The following is a 16771-nucleotide window of genomic DNA, read 5'->3' as shown; positions in this document are numbered from 1 at the left end:
TCACTGATGTTATATACTAAAACCTAAAGTTAGCTTTGAAATTCCTGACTAAAAGCAGTAAATTACATATAACACACACACACACACACAAGCACGCACACACACACACACACACACACTATAAGTTTGGTCATTAAGTAAACTTTTGTAAATTTAAAACTCATATATTGACTTATGCTACCAAAATACAGGATGGACTAAACAGAGAAACAAATCAGATAGACAATTATATATGAAATAGGCTATTTTAGAGATAACATAGGACAGATTTTATTAGCTAATTTATGACCCATAGTCTATTGGCAGAGACCTTCTTCCTCCCCAGTTTCAGTCTTTCTGAGAGGGTAAACAGACCAGAAGGCTTGATGGTGTGCAAAACTCACATTTTTATCTCTGCAAGAGCTTGAGTTGGGATCTGGGAACAGAAGTTCTCACCATTTTTCATTGATTGTACTGTTTGATGTGTTTTGTCTTTGCTGTGACCTTTACTTGGAATCATTCTGCCAGGTTCCTTCATTATCTTCAAACTATTAGCAAATGATTTATTAGCAGGTAACTCCATTCACAGACAAAGTAAACTCATTCTCTGGTTTGACACTGTCTAGCTCTGGCTGCTTCTGCTGTATTGTGATTCTTAAAACTTCCAGGCTTGGAGTAACTGCCATTGCACATGCTAATTGGAAGTTTCTATGGAATGCTCTTGCTTTGAACTCAGCAAAGCCACAACCAAGATGGTCTTTATGAAGTAAAAATGTCAGTCCTTCAGGGAGATACAACCCGGATTTAAAATTGACTTTTTACACGGCCCTATATCTTGAAATGCATTTGTACCAAAATGGACCACACAGAGAAGAAAATACAAAGGCAAGGGAAAGTGATGGAAAGAGGGAGCTCTAAAAATCATACCTAAAGCTTCTATTTCAGATACCAACTTTTAGTTCATTTCCTCCCCTACTCCTCACACTCACCCAAATCCAAGTTGGGGTTTATACAGAAAAATCTTGAAATATCTCAATCCAGACCCAAGAACAAACTAGACACCTGCAAATTCATACAAATGCTTCACAATCTTCTACCCAAACGTTATACAAGTGAAATGACAAAATGGAAAGCCTCCCATTCTGTCCTGCATATGTTTCCATAGCAAAATAAATATTTGTAATACATTAAGAAATAACTGAATAAGATCCCTTTTTTGAAAAAAAAATTTTTTTTTTCTGTGGTGCTGGGGATTCCAAGTAGGATCTTGATGGCAAATGTAATCATCTTAATTTGGTGAAAGATAAATGTGTTTTTCATCCACATTTATACATACATACACCCAAATTATGGGCATACTATTCAGCTATAAGATAGAGGAATTTAAATAATGTATGCCAAGAACAAAGGGAAAGAAATGGAACAAGGCAACAGGAAAGAATATTGTAGTGACTCCCACGTACAAAGCCAGAACACCTGCAGAGAGGGAAGCTAATACCTGGATTCCACAGGGTTTAACCCCCTCTCACCTGCATTCCAAGGTTTTCCTGACTCTATGGCTGCAGCTTTCACTGCCTAGTGACTCCCTTTAATGAGAGAATATTTAGAAGCCAGAAAGGAATTCACTGAGGTCACTCAAGGGCAGTGGAATTACACATGTCATATAAAATGCTCTTGCTAAATGGATGCTAGAAAAACAGAACGGTAAAGCCTTCACCCAAACCCTACACAGAGTGTGAAGTTAATCAAGTGTGCTCATCTGTTAGTGCAAACTCTTCGGTTACACTTTCTTAAATCCTATAGTCCTCTTACAAGTGATAAGGGATCTCAGCTGAGAGAAGCAGTGTAGCTTGCTCCTATATGGGATCCCTTAATCCAGGTTGAGGGGAGGGGGTAAAGGGGTTGGAATGCAATAGAAGGAATTTACCAGACAGCTGAAGTTAATAGCTGCCCTGTATACTATCAACAAGGAGAGAACTTCACTTTAGGAAAACTTACAGAGTGTTGAAATCTTGGCTGTCAAGACCCTTACACATGGTCCCACCCCCACTCAACCCCCAAGAAGTTATTGAAAATAGTTATTCTCCCTGCAGGCTCTGTTGCTGGTGAATTTGTGGAGTGATAATAGGAACTCCTGTGTAGGACTTATAAGGAAGTGATTTTCACTTAGTTACATCTCTTTCGTTTGAAGCAACAGTAATTGAGGTGGATATTTATGTACTTAATTTTAAAGATGGGAGGCTGAGGCTGAGAGAAACTTAGCATCATGCATGCAGTTAGTGAATGGAAGAGCTAGGATTTGAATCTACCTCATGAATTTCAGCCTCAAAGTTCATGATTTTTCCATTCCATCAGGCCACAATGATTCTTCTCCCTTCCCCAGACCAGGTGAAATTTCACTGTTTTAGACATCATTAGTGACACCAATATCCCTCTAGTTGTTCCGAATTCCTGGGAGTTTGCCTTGACACCTCCTTGTCCCTCACCATCTCCCATGTCCCATGTCTCACCCATTATGCAAGCCTGTTGACTTCAACTCTGAAATGTAACTGAAAGTCATCCAGTTCTCTTCACCTTGACCACCATGATATTAATATGTACAGATATCATCTTCCCTGGACTACTTTCCTATCTCCTTTCTGGTCCATCCATATTCGCTCTGATGCCCCTCAGAGCTCATCTATTTTCCAGATTGCTGTCAGTGTACACTTTTGGAAATACAAATGTCATGCCTTGTTGAAAACTCCCTAATAGAGTATGACCATTTCTTATTCCTCTGATAACATTGACTCATGTCCTTTCCTTCTCCTTCCCTGTTCAAGCATCCCTTTTTTTTGGAAGTTTTCTCTGACTTCTTTGCTGATTAGCAAAATCCTCCTACTATACTCTCATGGCAACATGTGACTCACTTTTATATTTTTATTTCAGGTGCACCTGTCCCTCTGTGTGATATTTTATCAGTGTTTTTTTTCCTATATTAGATTGTTAGCTATTTAAATGTGGGTTCCATTTTAAGCTCTGGTATTCAATGTCTTGGGTAGAGCCAACATTTGATAAATTTTCTTGAATGAGTTTTGAGCTTCTCCTTATTTTTCTCTTCTTCCTGTCCTCTCTACTTTGCCTTACCCTAAACCTATCCCATTCCTTGTCTTATCCTTACAAGGACCTAACTTTCATACTAAGTCTTAATTGGGAAGAAGTCCATACCAAAGCAGTAAATATGGCAACTACAGATCTTGCCCTCCCTAAAGCCATGTGATTTCTGCTAGGATACTGGATACCTTAGAAGACAATAAAATCATTCTCTAATGCTGAGATTTCAGGCATCCCTGTGAGATGGAGAAGATGTACCCAATTTGATGAGTTCTCAGGGGAAATTCTTTCCCACTTTTCCATTTGTTGCTGTCTAGGCTGTAGTCATGATATAATTGTCATTCCTTGTCCACAAACAACTGTTGATCATAGTAGCTTATATTAGTGTCACTTAAGTTAAATGATAGACAATTTTTTGATACCAAGGATTGAATCCAGGGGTGTTTAATCACTGAGCCACATCCCCAGTCCTTTTTTAATTTTTATTTGAGACTAAGTTGCTCAGAGACTCGCCAAATTGCTGAGGCTGGCTTGGAGCTTGCAAACCTTCTATCTCAGCCTCCTCCCGTACTGCTGAGATTATAGGGTACACTGGGCTATAGGCATTATTTGAAACAAACTTTACTCATTAGTAGAAGAAAAGTCACATACTTGGCAGTCTCTCAACAAAGTGTGAAGGAGGATTTTCCCTCTCCCCTCTGGGGGATGGGGGAGAGAGAGAGAAAGGGAGAGGCAGGGAGGGAGCGGGAGAGAGAGAGAAAGAGAGAGAAAAAGGGAGTCAGCATCTTGGGGCTCAGGTGGTACCAGCAGAAAGAAATATAGACACCTGGGAGACATATGGAACCCACCAAGCATGCTGATTCTTAATGCATTTGTGGACACGTATTAGGAGGATTAAAGAATTAGCTGACAGAGAAGTCTAGTAGCTTGGTGGACATTCTTTGGAGGTACATGGATAATTGCATTCATGATAGGAGCATCTGGAGAAGAGTTTTGATTGTTCTCTCCTGGTGGAGACTCAGAGATACTGGAGAAGCTCTTTTTAATGAAATATTGCATTATGGTACAAAGTATATGGCATGGTGCAGAAAAGCACAGACATGATGACTTGCAGTTAAAAAGTTGAAACTTCTTAAGAAGTTTATCTTACCTATATTTTTCACTTTATGTATGCACAGAAGGAATATGTGATTTTAAGTAATCAGCCTAAATAAGCATAAAAGAGTGCTTTCAATAATGTAGTATTAAATATTCAAGTACCAAGAAAACATTGTTATTAATTCAAATTTTTTCCTTCTTAGTGTTATATCTTATAATATAAGGTATCTGAGAGTCAATGAAAATAAGTGAGATATAGAGAGCTACTTGATCTACATTTTGATCAAGCCATCCAGCTTCCTCATCACACAAGCGCCATATGGTCCTCACTTGCCTTGGCAGGGAGTGAACTCTTGCCAGTGCACGTCAGCCCACAGACATTCTCTCCACATCCTGGGAGCTGCATGAGATTAAATATTTCATTCTGCTGGGATGGGGGGCTGCAGAGGGGTGTTGAGGGTAACTTTGGGGGCATAATACCCTCAGAGTGGTTTACCCTCAAGACTCCAGAAAAACCATTGTTGTGATCTGAAGTCATGGAATTATTCTGCTCATTAAAGATTTTTTCCATGAATTTACTAGTCCATTCACTCTTGCCATTGTTATTTGGAAAGATTTCAAGTGCTAAATTAGTATATATGAAGTAAGCATTTTTGGCTTTTTTAAATAAAGCATGTTGCCTTTGAGAAAACACCTTAAAACAGAGAAACCTATGTGGAGATAATATAGAATGCTACAGAAGGAAGATGTCTTTAGAACAAGGGTCTCAAACACAATAATCTATAGGGGACGAATAAGACAAACAAGAAAAGAGGACCAGTACAAGTCATTAGAATATATACCCTGCCTCACTGAAACAAATTTTAAATCATTGAGGGGGGTATGAGTGTGCATCTGCTTCTGTTTCTTCAACCCCTGAATTGTTTACTTGAAGATAATTAAGCTATTCCCACCTGTTCCACCATTTCAGATCCAACCAATATTTATTGATTGTGCTCATGCTCAGCATTGTGCCAGTTATGTTCACAGACATGACCATTTTTAATATTCATAACTGTCCAATGAAGTGTGCATTTATATTTCCATTGATAGATGAGGAACTTGAATTCCTGAGAAGCTGAAGATGAATTGGCTCAACCCACCATCCACTGCTTTGAAATAAACTTGGGAAACACTACCATTTTTTTTTATTGTTTCCTAACCTTAAGCCAAGGCTATCAGTTTGAATAAACTTGTTATCTGTTCTCTGGTAGTTTATATACTGTTTTGTTTCCTAAGGCAATGCATGATGAGTGTGTCAGTACAGATATAAATAACTGCACAATTAGATACTCAAGGGGGAAAATAATTTTGGTTTAAATAACCAAGGCTTTGTTGCAGAACAGTACCCATAAATAATGCTGCATTTCCTGCCTCAAACTCTTTGTCCAAAATTCCATTTCTGTCACGTGTTAAAACTCAAACTGTCAAATTGAGGAAGTTCTGCTTAATTTCATTTCTGTCTCAAGTTTAGACAAGTGAAGAGCAACTCACAAGAGAGTGTGAGTATTCCCACTTACACATAGTTCAAGCCATTCTTTATGTAGATGCAGTGATTAAGTACCATGCATATATGAGAATGTTAAATTCTCCAAAGCACTGCAATTCACTTTATTTTCTCTTTAAATAAAAAAATATTAACTGAATCCTTAGCACTAACATATGAAGTACTCAATATCTTTAAAAGGTTCATTCACAGAAGATTCTCTTATATGGTCATAAGCAATTAATTTAAAAATGGAAATACAGTTTTACATGCAACTAGAAGTTTTGCCTCTCACCTCCTGGCTAATGTTGCTTCACATATAAATATATTTTAAATTTATTTTACAAATGCTCTAGGCACTTGGCAAAACCTACCAGTACAAACCAGTTATTAATTCTTGGTCCCAAATTTTAAGCTTTATATATACCCTTTTAGAAGTAATGGCAACTGCTCTTATCTTCCTCTTAAAAATTGTTACTGAACTTGTACTTTAATATTTTCAGTGGCATTAATCAGTATAAAACTTTTGAGTTATCTAGTACTGTAGATTATCCCTTCTCTGTGTGTTGCTCCAGGAATCCCTGATAACCCAGGACTTTGCACATGCTAAGCAAGTGCTCTACCACTGTTACCCTCCCAGCCTGAAAGTGAGGTCTTGAAGATTGCAGTAACAAAATCTAAAGTGCATCATTTCTCTGTCATCTATGGATGCCTGGCAGGGAAATTCAGGTGGTGTCTTTCTTCCATTAGCACATGAAGTTCTTTGTCTTCTACTTGGCATCCTCTTATATGGAAATCATCTAGTCAATGAAAGCATAAATATCTTGACACCTCAGTTACCTGTTTACTGGCCACCAGTGCCCACCAGTTGATAACCTCTGACTTAAAGAATGACCAACAAAAAGTGTGTGATCCAATAAGTTTTCAAAAAATTATACTTCATATGTTGCATACCATTTAGGTAATGAGATTTCTCTTTGCAGGGATGTTATCTGTTGCATGAAAACTCTGTTTAAATTCATCTGTCTCTTATATCCCACTTTTCTTCCAGAGTACTTAGCATAGAACTTCAAAAGGCACTCAATAAATATTTTCAGAATAAATGTAACAGGAATTAATAACGTAAAATATTTTTTGAAAGGTAATTGATGTCAAATGGTAGGCAGAGAAAGCCAGAGAAAGTTCATCAGGGATAGGAATGCTTAGTACAAATTTGGTGCAGTGTCCAAGGAAAAGAATTTGCATTTAATAAATAACCTTTGAAGCCAGGTTCTTTTATGTCCCTTGTTCTTAGACAAAGCCATACTGGTGGCAGGAGAATCCCAAACAAGCAAATAGTTTGAGAAAGGAAAGTAGAAGCAATAACCAAACATTAGAAAGAATCTCACAAAGAAACACTCTGCCATTAACTTTTCAGGAGATCTTTAAGAACAGGAAACACACACACACACACACACACACACACACACAGTCCAGAACACCTTAAAATCTTCATAGAACAAAAGGACACACTGGATGACATACAGAGGGCCTTTAGCACTCCCATAATCTCATGAAAGATGATATGAATTAGTATATTTTTCTTTTCATTGAGCCCCAAAGCTCAGGTTAACGGAGTTGTAGCATTTTAACTTGCTCAATCAATATTCTAGGCCTGGATTGTCAAAGGCCATTTCCTGTCTCTTATACAATATGACAGAGGTAGAAATTGATCCAATCTGTTCAATAGAGTGAGGAAAACAGAGGCAGCTATGTGGTCCAGAGATAATCCTCTGGGAATCCCCTCTATCCAGACACAGCCTGATGACCCAGGTGCCAAGAGGGATAAACAACTGGGCATGTCTGCAACCTACTTATTATCTACAGGGCTCTGTGGCCCATCCATTGGGAAACTTTGTCTTAACGAAAGTTCCTTGATAATCAGCCAAAAAAATGAGCCATCACTAAGTTTGCAGCAAATTCTCCTTTGTATGGTACAAATAATGCCCCTCTTGAGGAGTCACAACACTTATGAGCATATTAAAGCATTGAGAAGACTCATTTCCCTTACCATTTTCCCAGTATTTTGAAATCTCTTTTAACCAGGACACCTACTAACATCGCACAAGCCTAAGGAGGCTATCAAAAAGTTACAGCCTCCATATAAGAACATAGTACCAGTAACTTAAAAAGAGTTAATACAACAATTCAGCATCTCTTCCAGTGAAAGAGAGTTTGGACACTAAAATAACTTTAATCTTCAAGAAGATATCCTCCTGCAACTCTGTTAATGCAAAGTGTTAAATACCATAATCAATATTATTACTCCCAAATGAGCTACGGAGGAACCTGGGATGAGTAGATTCTACAGTCAGGACTCCCAATCATCTGCAGTAATTCATATGCCACTGGCAAGGAGAATTCTAAACATGAGACCCAAAACCCCCATGCATACCCCCACCCTCTCCACCCCAGGAGATATATCTTTCTGGTTATATATTCCCTTGGCTGTTAATGTAATTAGTGTATAATAACTATGTACATATCCACTCGCAGGAAAAACAGCAGACGTGCTGGGTGATTTGGCTTGGGGCCACTTCATCGGCAGGGTGAGACAACCTGGTATTAAACCATCTGTTATTAAGCGTATATTTTAAAATAGTGTTTTGTGTCTCCTGGGTTACTCACTCTCATTGATAGTAGCACAATATCAAGACTCCTGTTTTTCCAAGCAGCGGCAGGGAGATAACAAGCTTTAAAACATTTGTATTGTCCCCTGTGCTGCTTGTGCTATTAAAATTTTTATTTACAAAAACATCTCCTGTGTTATGCATTCTGCTTTTCTGTTGGATTCTCCTAGAAGCAAGCAAGTTTCATTTAAACTGTTACCAAGGATGGTTGTACTTTTTAAAGTCAAGGACCCTAAATAAAATTGGCCAGAGCTTTTGTCCTTATGAATAGGCAGTTGCTAATCTCTGTTTAAGATGATGGTCTCACTAAGGAATAGACTATGATTTGCCACTAAAAAAAAACTGGGCATTCTCTCAAATCTGCTTGTTTGCACTGATTACTTTCCTTTAAACTAATTTAAGAATTACTTTTTCAATATCAGAAATATGAAATTGAGTCCTTGTGCCACTTGTTGCAGTCAGTAGCATGATCCTCCTCCCCCAAATCCTTGGATTAAGTCTCTGTTCATGATGGAAAATGACAATATTTCTTTAAAAGATTATTAGAGAAATCATTCAACAAAATCATCACAATTGACTCAATTCAGAAAATCACCATGCCCTGAGAAAAATGATGACACAAATTTATATTTTATTTCAAATCAGTTAGTAAAACTGACTCTTTTTAAAAGTTTTACCTATGCCTCCTAACTTGGGGGAAATAGTATTTTGTTCTTTTCCAGTTGCCTGTTATAATTGGCTGCTCCCAAATGTAACCAACATTTTGCCACAAGCCTGTTAAACACTTTCACATTTCTATGTTTAATTACATTCAGATTGAGACTTGTTTATATAGAGAATATAGCCAAAATTTAACTCAATTGACCACAATGCCCTTGACATAAAGCCTTATTCATTATTCTCGCCTTATATATAAATAGACATACGCTAGTTGTCAAAATGCAAGAGCGAACTTCTATACATTGTCTAGAACAAAGAGGCCAACTCTGCTTCTTTCTTTCCTTAGTGTCTCAGAAGGTGTCCTTTATTACATGTAAAAGATGCAAAGATTTTGCTGCTGCATGAATGAAAAATGATACCTTCAGACTGCCTTTTGAGTGACAAGTTAGGCTTCTGCAGACTATCACACAGTCTGTGACTTTAAGAACCCCCCCGCTTTAATTTACTATTACTTCCTTGGGGATTCAGCGTTCCTCGCAAAGCACCCCCAAACTCATTTCCAATGTTTTAGAGTGCAACAAAGATGTGAAAGTTTGTTCATTCCGACAGTATAGAAACTCTTGCCTAGTGAAAACACTCTCTGGAGTGTCTAAGGTGCTAAACTTATTGCCTCAGTAAATTTTTGATTTTTAAAACCGACAGAGAAAGTTGGCTGGAAGTATCCACGAAGCATTGTATTTGTTCAGGAAGGAGCTGTGGGGTGAGAGGCTGAGCAACGCCTCTCACTTTGCTTCCTGGGTGAGAGCAGTGAGGCGTGCCCCTTAGCAGAAGCAAGCAAAGAGAGAGAGCGGTAAGACTCACCGGCTTCCCCATTTTTCCCAGGACGAGGTGTTTTTGTTCCTCAACTGTGATCTGGAAGAGGAAAACCTGTAGGTCCTCCAAGCAGACTGCTCTGGGGCAAGTGCCGGCTCTGCTCTTTGCCTCGGATCAGCTGAATGGCTGGGGCGTTCAGGAAGCTTGCTCTGTCCAGCTGGGAATCGCTCCCCCTCTCCAGGGTGTGTGCTTACATGCCTCTCAGTCAGCGCAAAAATCCGCCAAACTCAGGTCAGCCTAACAGGTTTCCTTATATAGGTAAACATCAATTGCATTCCTGGTGAAAGAAGTTAACTAGGAACACCGGTAACCTGGTTAACTCTACACATGCCGGAACGACTCAGCGTCAGTCTGCCGGTATAGGGTTTGGTTGCAGTACAAAGGGATTTGTGCAATTTAATTAAAATCATCTTTATCCTGGCGGTCTGCAAAATTGGCCCTTCTAGTGTAACTGTGAATCAACAGCTAGTATTTTATATCATGGGCTGTGACCAAACATATTATCTGAAGGCATGGTAGGGAGACAAACCAAAGTATAGGATGTTATATAATTTGTCTTTCATGTTTTTAATATCATGGTAACTGGTCTGGAGATTATCTTCAAAGAAGTAAATAAAACATGTGATAGAGAATGTAAATAAACTTCTATCAAATAGGGCTCAAATGCCTTATTTGAGCATAGTAACTAATAGCTATTCTACTTTCTCAGACCTTTAGCAGATAGCACATTATGTTAATTTTGTTTACTCTCTTTACAATATAGTGACTTCTACTATACATTTGATAGCTGAAATGGCACATAATGACATCTGTTACAGTAATAACCCTCCTAAGCCAACATATTGACATGCGACATGCTTTGATAGTTTCAAAATTTAAGATTTATGAATTTGCATAATTACATGTAAACATTTTAAAACAACTTTTTGGATTTAAGAAGATAAGAAAGTACATTCCTAAATGAACTCTGTAGATGGAAGGTCTAACCATAGGTTTGAGATACAGTTTTAAAATGTAAATAGGTATCCTATATAGATTATCTAATAATTTGTTCTTTCCACCCACATTTATCTACCACCTAGTGAAGTTATAATGCTTTTAAATTCTAACACATTCTACTGAATATTAAATATGAAGTAGAGATGTGAGACTTTCCTATGTATTGGACATGAAAATTGCCTGCTAAATAAGACCTATCTTAAAATAATCATTTATTCTTATTTTGTACATCTATTGACTGCTTCTTGAGTAGTGACAACATTATTAAAAATAGCTCAGTGCTGTTTTAGGTCTCTGCCCAGGAAAGGGGATAGAGTGAATGTTTACATACCACCTAAGCCAGTACCCATACAAACCAATCTTATAGAGTTTCTGCCAAGAATAGTAAAGCACAAAAATCACACTTTCAGGAAGGGTAACTAATATTTGAACAGCATTCTACATTAAGCAAAAATTTCACATGCAGTTTCTCTTCTAATCTCTGCAGGAATGCTGTGAAGTGTGTATTACTTCCTTTTCACAGTAATAAAATTGGTTCACAGAGATAAAGTGATTGGTCCAGTGGCTTGTGATCAGTTTGTGGCCCATCCAAAATCCTATGATCTTCAAGAATTTAACTCCAATAGTATTTCCAAAGATGGAATCAATTTTAACAGACAGAAGAACATTAAAATGACAGTTTTCCATGTTCAAATATACTTTTTAATGATCATGTGTCCAAAGAGTTTAAATGCAATATACAAATTGATTAAAATGCTGTTTACAAAGTTATAACTTACTGCTAAAATGACTGCCTTTAAATGGCTCCAGAAATATCATAAAATAATATAGGAAGTATGTTTTCATTGAATTTGAATTTGGGTTATAAAATATTATGAAAATATAACTTTGCAAATATTGCACACATTTTTCTGTTCATAGCATACACATCTCTATTGTATCAAGTTAAGACTCATCCAGATTTCCCTACTGAAATAAATATTAGAATTTCCTATTTACTGGGTCTTGACTAATCTGAAGTAAAACTGTGCCATTCTAGGTAAATGACTTTCACTAATGTAGTCCATTTATGATCCTGCACCTTTATGTCTTCATATTTCAAACTGAAGCAAGTTCTGTTTGTGCAGGAACTTTAGACTTTATTAACATGTTATTGCAGGACAAAGAATGCATCTTTTTCCAGGGCAGGTTAAACCTTTAAATGCCTTAAGCTGGCCTCTAACTTTGTTCCTACAATTCTAAGCAAACAATCATGTAGGTTTTACACATAAAATATTGTAGTCTATAATTATTGAATTGGAAGGTCAAAATGAAATTTGGATTTCAAAGTAGCTTATTTTAAATAGGGAAATATAACCCTCTGCTAAATCCATTTTGGGTGTCTCACAAAATGGTTTGGGAAAGGCTGGGTGACTAAAGCAGTGTGAATTCCACCAAACCATAGAGGACCCCAATGAGAGAGTACTTACAGTTGAGTAATTACACTGTGCCAAAAAATTGTACTTATGGGAAACTAAATAAAATACAGGACCTTCTTGAAGGGGAGAAAATATCATTGTGGTTTAAGGAAAACATCAGGGGACAGATTTTAGAAATTCCCAATGATATATAACTAATGAGTACTTGAGCTATAATTCAAATCTCGGTTCATCAGACTCCAGAACACTCACTATTTCTACTGCATCCTGAGTGTGCCATGCTATCCAAGAAAGTACAAATATTTCAGAGGTAGGAGATGCTTCAAATCCAGTTGACCTCTTGGATGTAGGACCTTGGGAAAATTACTTAATGTTTCTGAGCCTCATCTCCAAAGTGGATGCACATTACATAGATTTCTGAAAGTACCTAATGAAATTTCAATCAATCTTCATACCTTATTGATGTGTTTCATGGTCCAAACATTCTTTTATTTCCTGGGATGATAGCCACAAACAAGGTAGGTATGTCCCCTACTTCATGGAGCTGACAGTCTTTTAGGAAAGACTTTATATTATTGGATGTGAAACTATAGCATTTCCCTAAATTTCCCACAATACGAGAATGTTTAATTGAAGTTCCACACCAATATAGTAATTTTAATAGACAAATAATGTCCAAGGTATAGTTCTCACTGTAGTTAGTGCAAGTTACTTTCATTAACCAAAGGCTTGTCTTATCATGGTTAGGCCTGGTAGGACTAGGCTGAATCAGGTAAGGTCAATAACATGGAAAGGTAAAACTCGATGAATTAGTCATATGATGTCAATGTCCTTTTATCTAAAAGTTGAGGAGGATCAGTTCAATCAAAAAGCATCTTAAAGCTGCTGGGAATACTGTAGAGTCACTGGAGGTATTTTTATCATTAATTTCATACATAAATAAGTGATAGGGATGGGGTAATAGCCCAGGGGCAGAGCATTTGTCTAGCATGTACAAGGTCCTGGGTTGCCATCACTAGCACAAAAAAAAAAAAAAAAGAAAAGAATATATAAGTGATGGAAATGCATAAGAATGATATCTTAAATATTGTAGCCAGTTATACAATGACCAGTCTTTATTCAATTCACTTCTGTGCAAGAAACATGTAATTGGTAGTTACTGTGGGTAAGGATCTGTGCAAGATACATGTAGAAAAAAGATACCCAGAAGAGAAGAATGGTCTCTAGATTTAATAAAACGTTTTTAGAAAAAGTTAAAATTGCTGTATCAGGCAGGATAAGTGAGGTTATGCTCTGGTAACAAGCAACCCCCAATCTCAGTGGCTTAGAACAATAAAGGTGTGTTTTTCACTTAGGCTGCATGTCTACACAGGACAAAAGGGAAGGCTCACCTTCCCTATTCATAACCACTCAGGAAGTATGTGGAAGTATGTGTCACTGTTTTCAACACACAGTTCCATGGTTGCTGAGACAGGAAACAGTGACTTGGTGAATCATACACTGGCTTTCAAAACTTCACCCTATAAGTGACACCTAAATTCCTATTTGCCTCTTGACCAAAGCAAGTTGTCTGACCTTGCTTAAGTACAAAGAAAGACAGGAGAACCAGAATATATGATGAATACAGATCTGACAGATAGTAGCAGGTCATCCGGCTGGAAGAAAGTAATATATTAGTTTTTTTAAAAATTTATTTCACCAATTTATTCACCAGCACCTATGTGTATGGCATAAATAAAAGGACTTGTAATCAGTTTAAGAATCTTACCACTCTGGGATATTTATAATGTGGAAAGGGAGCTGTAGTCTGCAAAGTCTAGCTTAAGGTTGGATGCTCAGAACATCCTTTCTAAATGTCACTGTTTCCCTCAAGGTTCAGCTAGAGCCACTGAGACTCCTTGCATTCACCATAAAGCCCCTGTTCTTGGGGAAACAGGATCTAGTCAGTCACTTCTGAACTTAAAATGCCAGTCATTATGCCATAAGGGGTGTTGAACATGTCTAATTGACTGAACATTTCTTCCAGTGACTTGGGTGATGAAACAAAATATGAGTTGATTTAATTTTCAGATCGTGCCAAATTGGATAGCTAACCCTTCCGAGGCTTGTATTATAATTCAAAATGACCTTGAACTTTGGGAAGAAAGTGATGTTACCAAGAGACCTTATGTTCAGTAGTGACAGAAGGCTGTGATTAAGGTTTAGAAAATACATGATAGGAAAAGCAACTATATTGAGCTAACACTAGCCTATACATTGAACATTTACTGACAGCTTAGCAATTTTATTTGTAAATGATTTTGGGATATGTTAAAAACTGTGGTATTAACCGTGTAAGCACTGGAAGGTAGGCTGTTCTGAGAATGCTGCTTCGTTGGGGATCCACATTTTAAGAAACAAGAAACCAAAGCACACTCAGAAGCAAAAGCAAAAATTTCCAAAAGACTGTGTGCCCTATGTTGGAAGTCAGCAAAGTTTTTCTAGAAAGGGCCAGATAGTAAATGTTTTCAACTTTGCCAGACAAAAGGCCTCTCTGTTGGAACTCTTCAACTGTGCTATTCTAGTCTAAAGCCACCATAGACAACATGTAAGTGAATGGGTACAGCTGTGTTTCAATAAAACTTTACAAAACTGGACAGTTTACCTTGGCTCTACTTTGCAGATCGCTGATCTCTACATTACAAAATGTGCCTCAGAATGGTAAGGAACTCAAATTGATTGCAAGTGTCTAGAAGGCAGGAAGAACCCTCTTTTGGCCATTTCCCTGTTTAATTGTATTTTCCACTCAGATGCTAATGAATAAATTGGTGAAATAAATTAAGTTAACCAAAATGAGTATTTCACCAGCCTCCTTATGAACTATTCTTAAGAATTGGAATATAAATTCTTAAAAATCATAGAAATAAAGTTAAATTATAACTTACCTTCTCCATTTGTCAAATATTTATCAATTATATTATCTTTCAGGAACAAGAATATTAGACATGATTTAGATTCCAAACAATTTATAGACTTGCCATCTTAATATACTCCATTGGAGATCTGCTTATTTGTAAATAACCTATTGCTCATTTGGAAAAATAGACCAGTGGACAATATTTTTCTATAGCACTTTTCAGAATCATTTTGTCTCATTATTCCTGTTTTAGCTGAAGAATTGTATTAAATTTGGAGAGTAAAACAACTTAAACACACACACAAGAATATTGACGATGGAAACTACAATAAAATCTTGTAGAGAAGGTTTGTGATGATGAAATTCAAGAGAAGAAAAATTTATGAAGCAGAAAAAATGCATGCAGCACTTTTAAGTTTTTTCCCAAGGTCTTTATAATTAGCTAAAGTTGATGAAGCAAATTCTGTCTTCCTTAGACAGTGGTGAAAACAGAGAGAAGGAATGGTTAAGTTGATTACGCAATGTCATCAGGTTCCCTGTATTTTCAGTCATATAGCATGATGCAGGCCAATTGTCTAGGGGCTGGGACACAAAAGTTCAGATAAGGAATACATTGGCTGAAAATATGTGTTACAAAAGTGAGGGTTAGCCAGGTGTGCTGGCACACAGATATAATCCAAGTGACTCAGGAGGCTGAGGCAGGAGGATGATAAGTTGGAGGCCAGGCTGGCATCTTAGCAGGACCCTGTCTCAAAATAAAAAAATAAAAAATAAAAAAGGCTGGAGATGTAGATCAGTGGTAGAGTGCCACTGCGTTCAATCCTCAGTATCACAAAAAGAAAAAAAGAAAAAAGAAAAAAAGAAAAGAAAAAGAAAAAAAAGGAAAAGAAAAATTGAGGGTAAATAGAATAACAGACGAACATAATATCACAGCCCTTTCAGAGCTAAAGCTCTGGAAACAGAAGCCTAATTATGTGTCCAAAGTCCCCTGAATCTTGATTCTGATCATTTCTTCTGAATACCTTCACCCTCATCCTTTCCTGAGGCAGCAGGGTCTCCTGCCCAGTTTCTCAACCTCAGCATGATTGGGCTGGGTCATTTTTGTTGTGGGGCCATCCCGTGTTTTGTAGGACATTTAGCAACATCTTTGGTATCCACCCACTTGTTGCCAGTTGCACCCTCACTCAAAGTCATGACAACAAAAGTGTCTTTGGACATTGCCAGATGTTTCTGTGAGAGAGGGATCACCCCTGGTTTGAAACCCCTGAACTAGATTATGAAAAGCTATTGTAATAGTCTAATTCTACCTTTGCCCCTCTGTAGCTGCTCTTCATAGAGCTGTCAAGGTCATTTTGTAAAAGCATATATCAGATCATGCCACTGGCCTCGCTTAAAACATCTACTGGTAGCCTTCTACAATTAGGATGTAATCTAGTGTTCTTACCATGGGTCGGTATAGATTCCAAAAAGTCTCTATAATCTGATCTCTGCCATTCCCTCAAAACTTATCTCACAGCACTGTCTGGTCACACTGGCCTTCCTGCTCTTTCTCCAACATACT

The 16771-nt window shown here is 37.4% G+C and overlaps 1 protein-coding gene across 2 annotated transcripts in view; it reads right to left on the bottom strand.

Annotated features, from left to right (window-relative positions):
* MID1 (midline 1) overlaps positions 1–10190 on the bottom strand; it is a 359879-nt gene extending 349689 nt beyond the window's left edge. The window contains exon 1 of one of the 2 annotated variants that reach the window (XM_079123171.1): positions 9886–10190. The gene's annotated coding sequence lies outside the window, so the exon portion shown is untranslated. The remainder of the gene's footprint in view (positions 1–9885) is intronic. The other variant, XM_079123166.1, reaches the window with a different exon arrangement.
* Positions 10191–16771: the final 6581 nt, after the last annotated feature.

The sequence above is a fragment of the Sciurus vulgaris genome, assembly GCF_902686455.1.
Source record: "Sciurus vulgaris genome assembly, chromosome: X".
Lineage (NCBI taxonomy): Eukaryota > Metazoa > Chordata > Mammalia > Rodentia > Sciuridae > Sciurus > Sciurus vulgaris.
The sequence above is the reverse complement of the archived record's forward strand: the minus strand, read 5'-3'. Positions and strand labels throughout refer to the sequence as shown.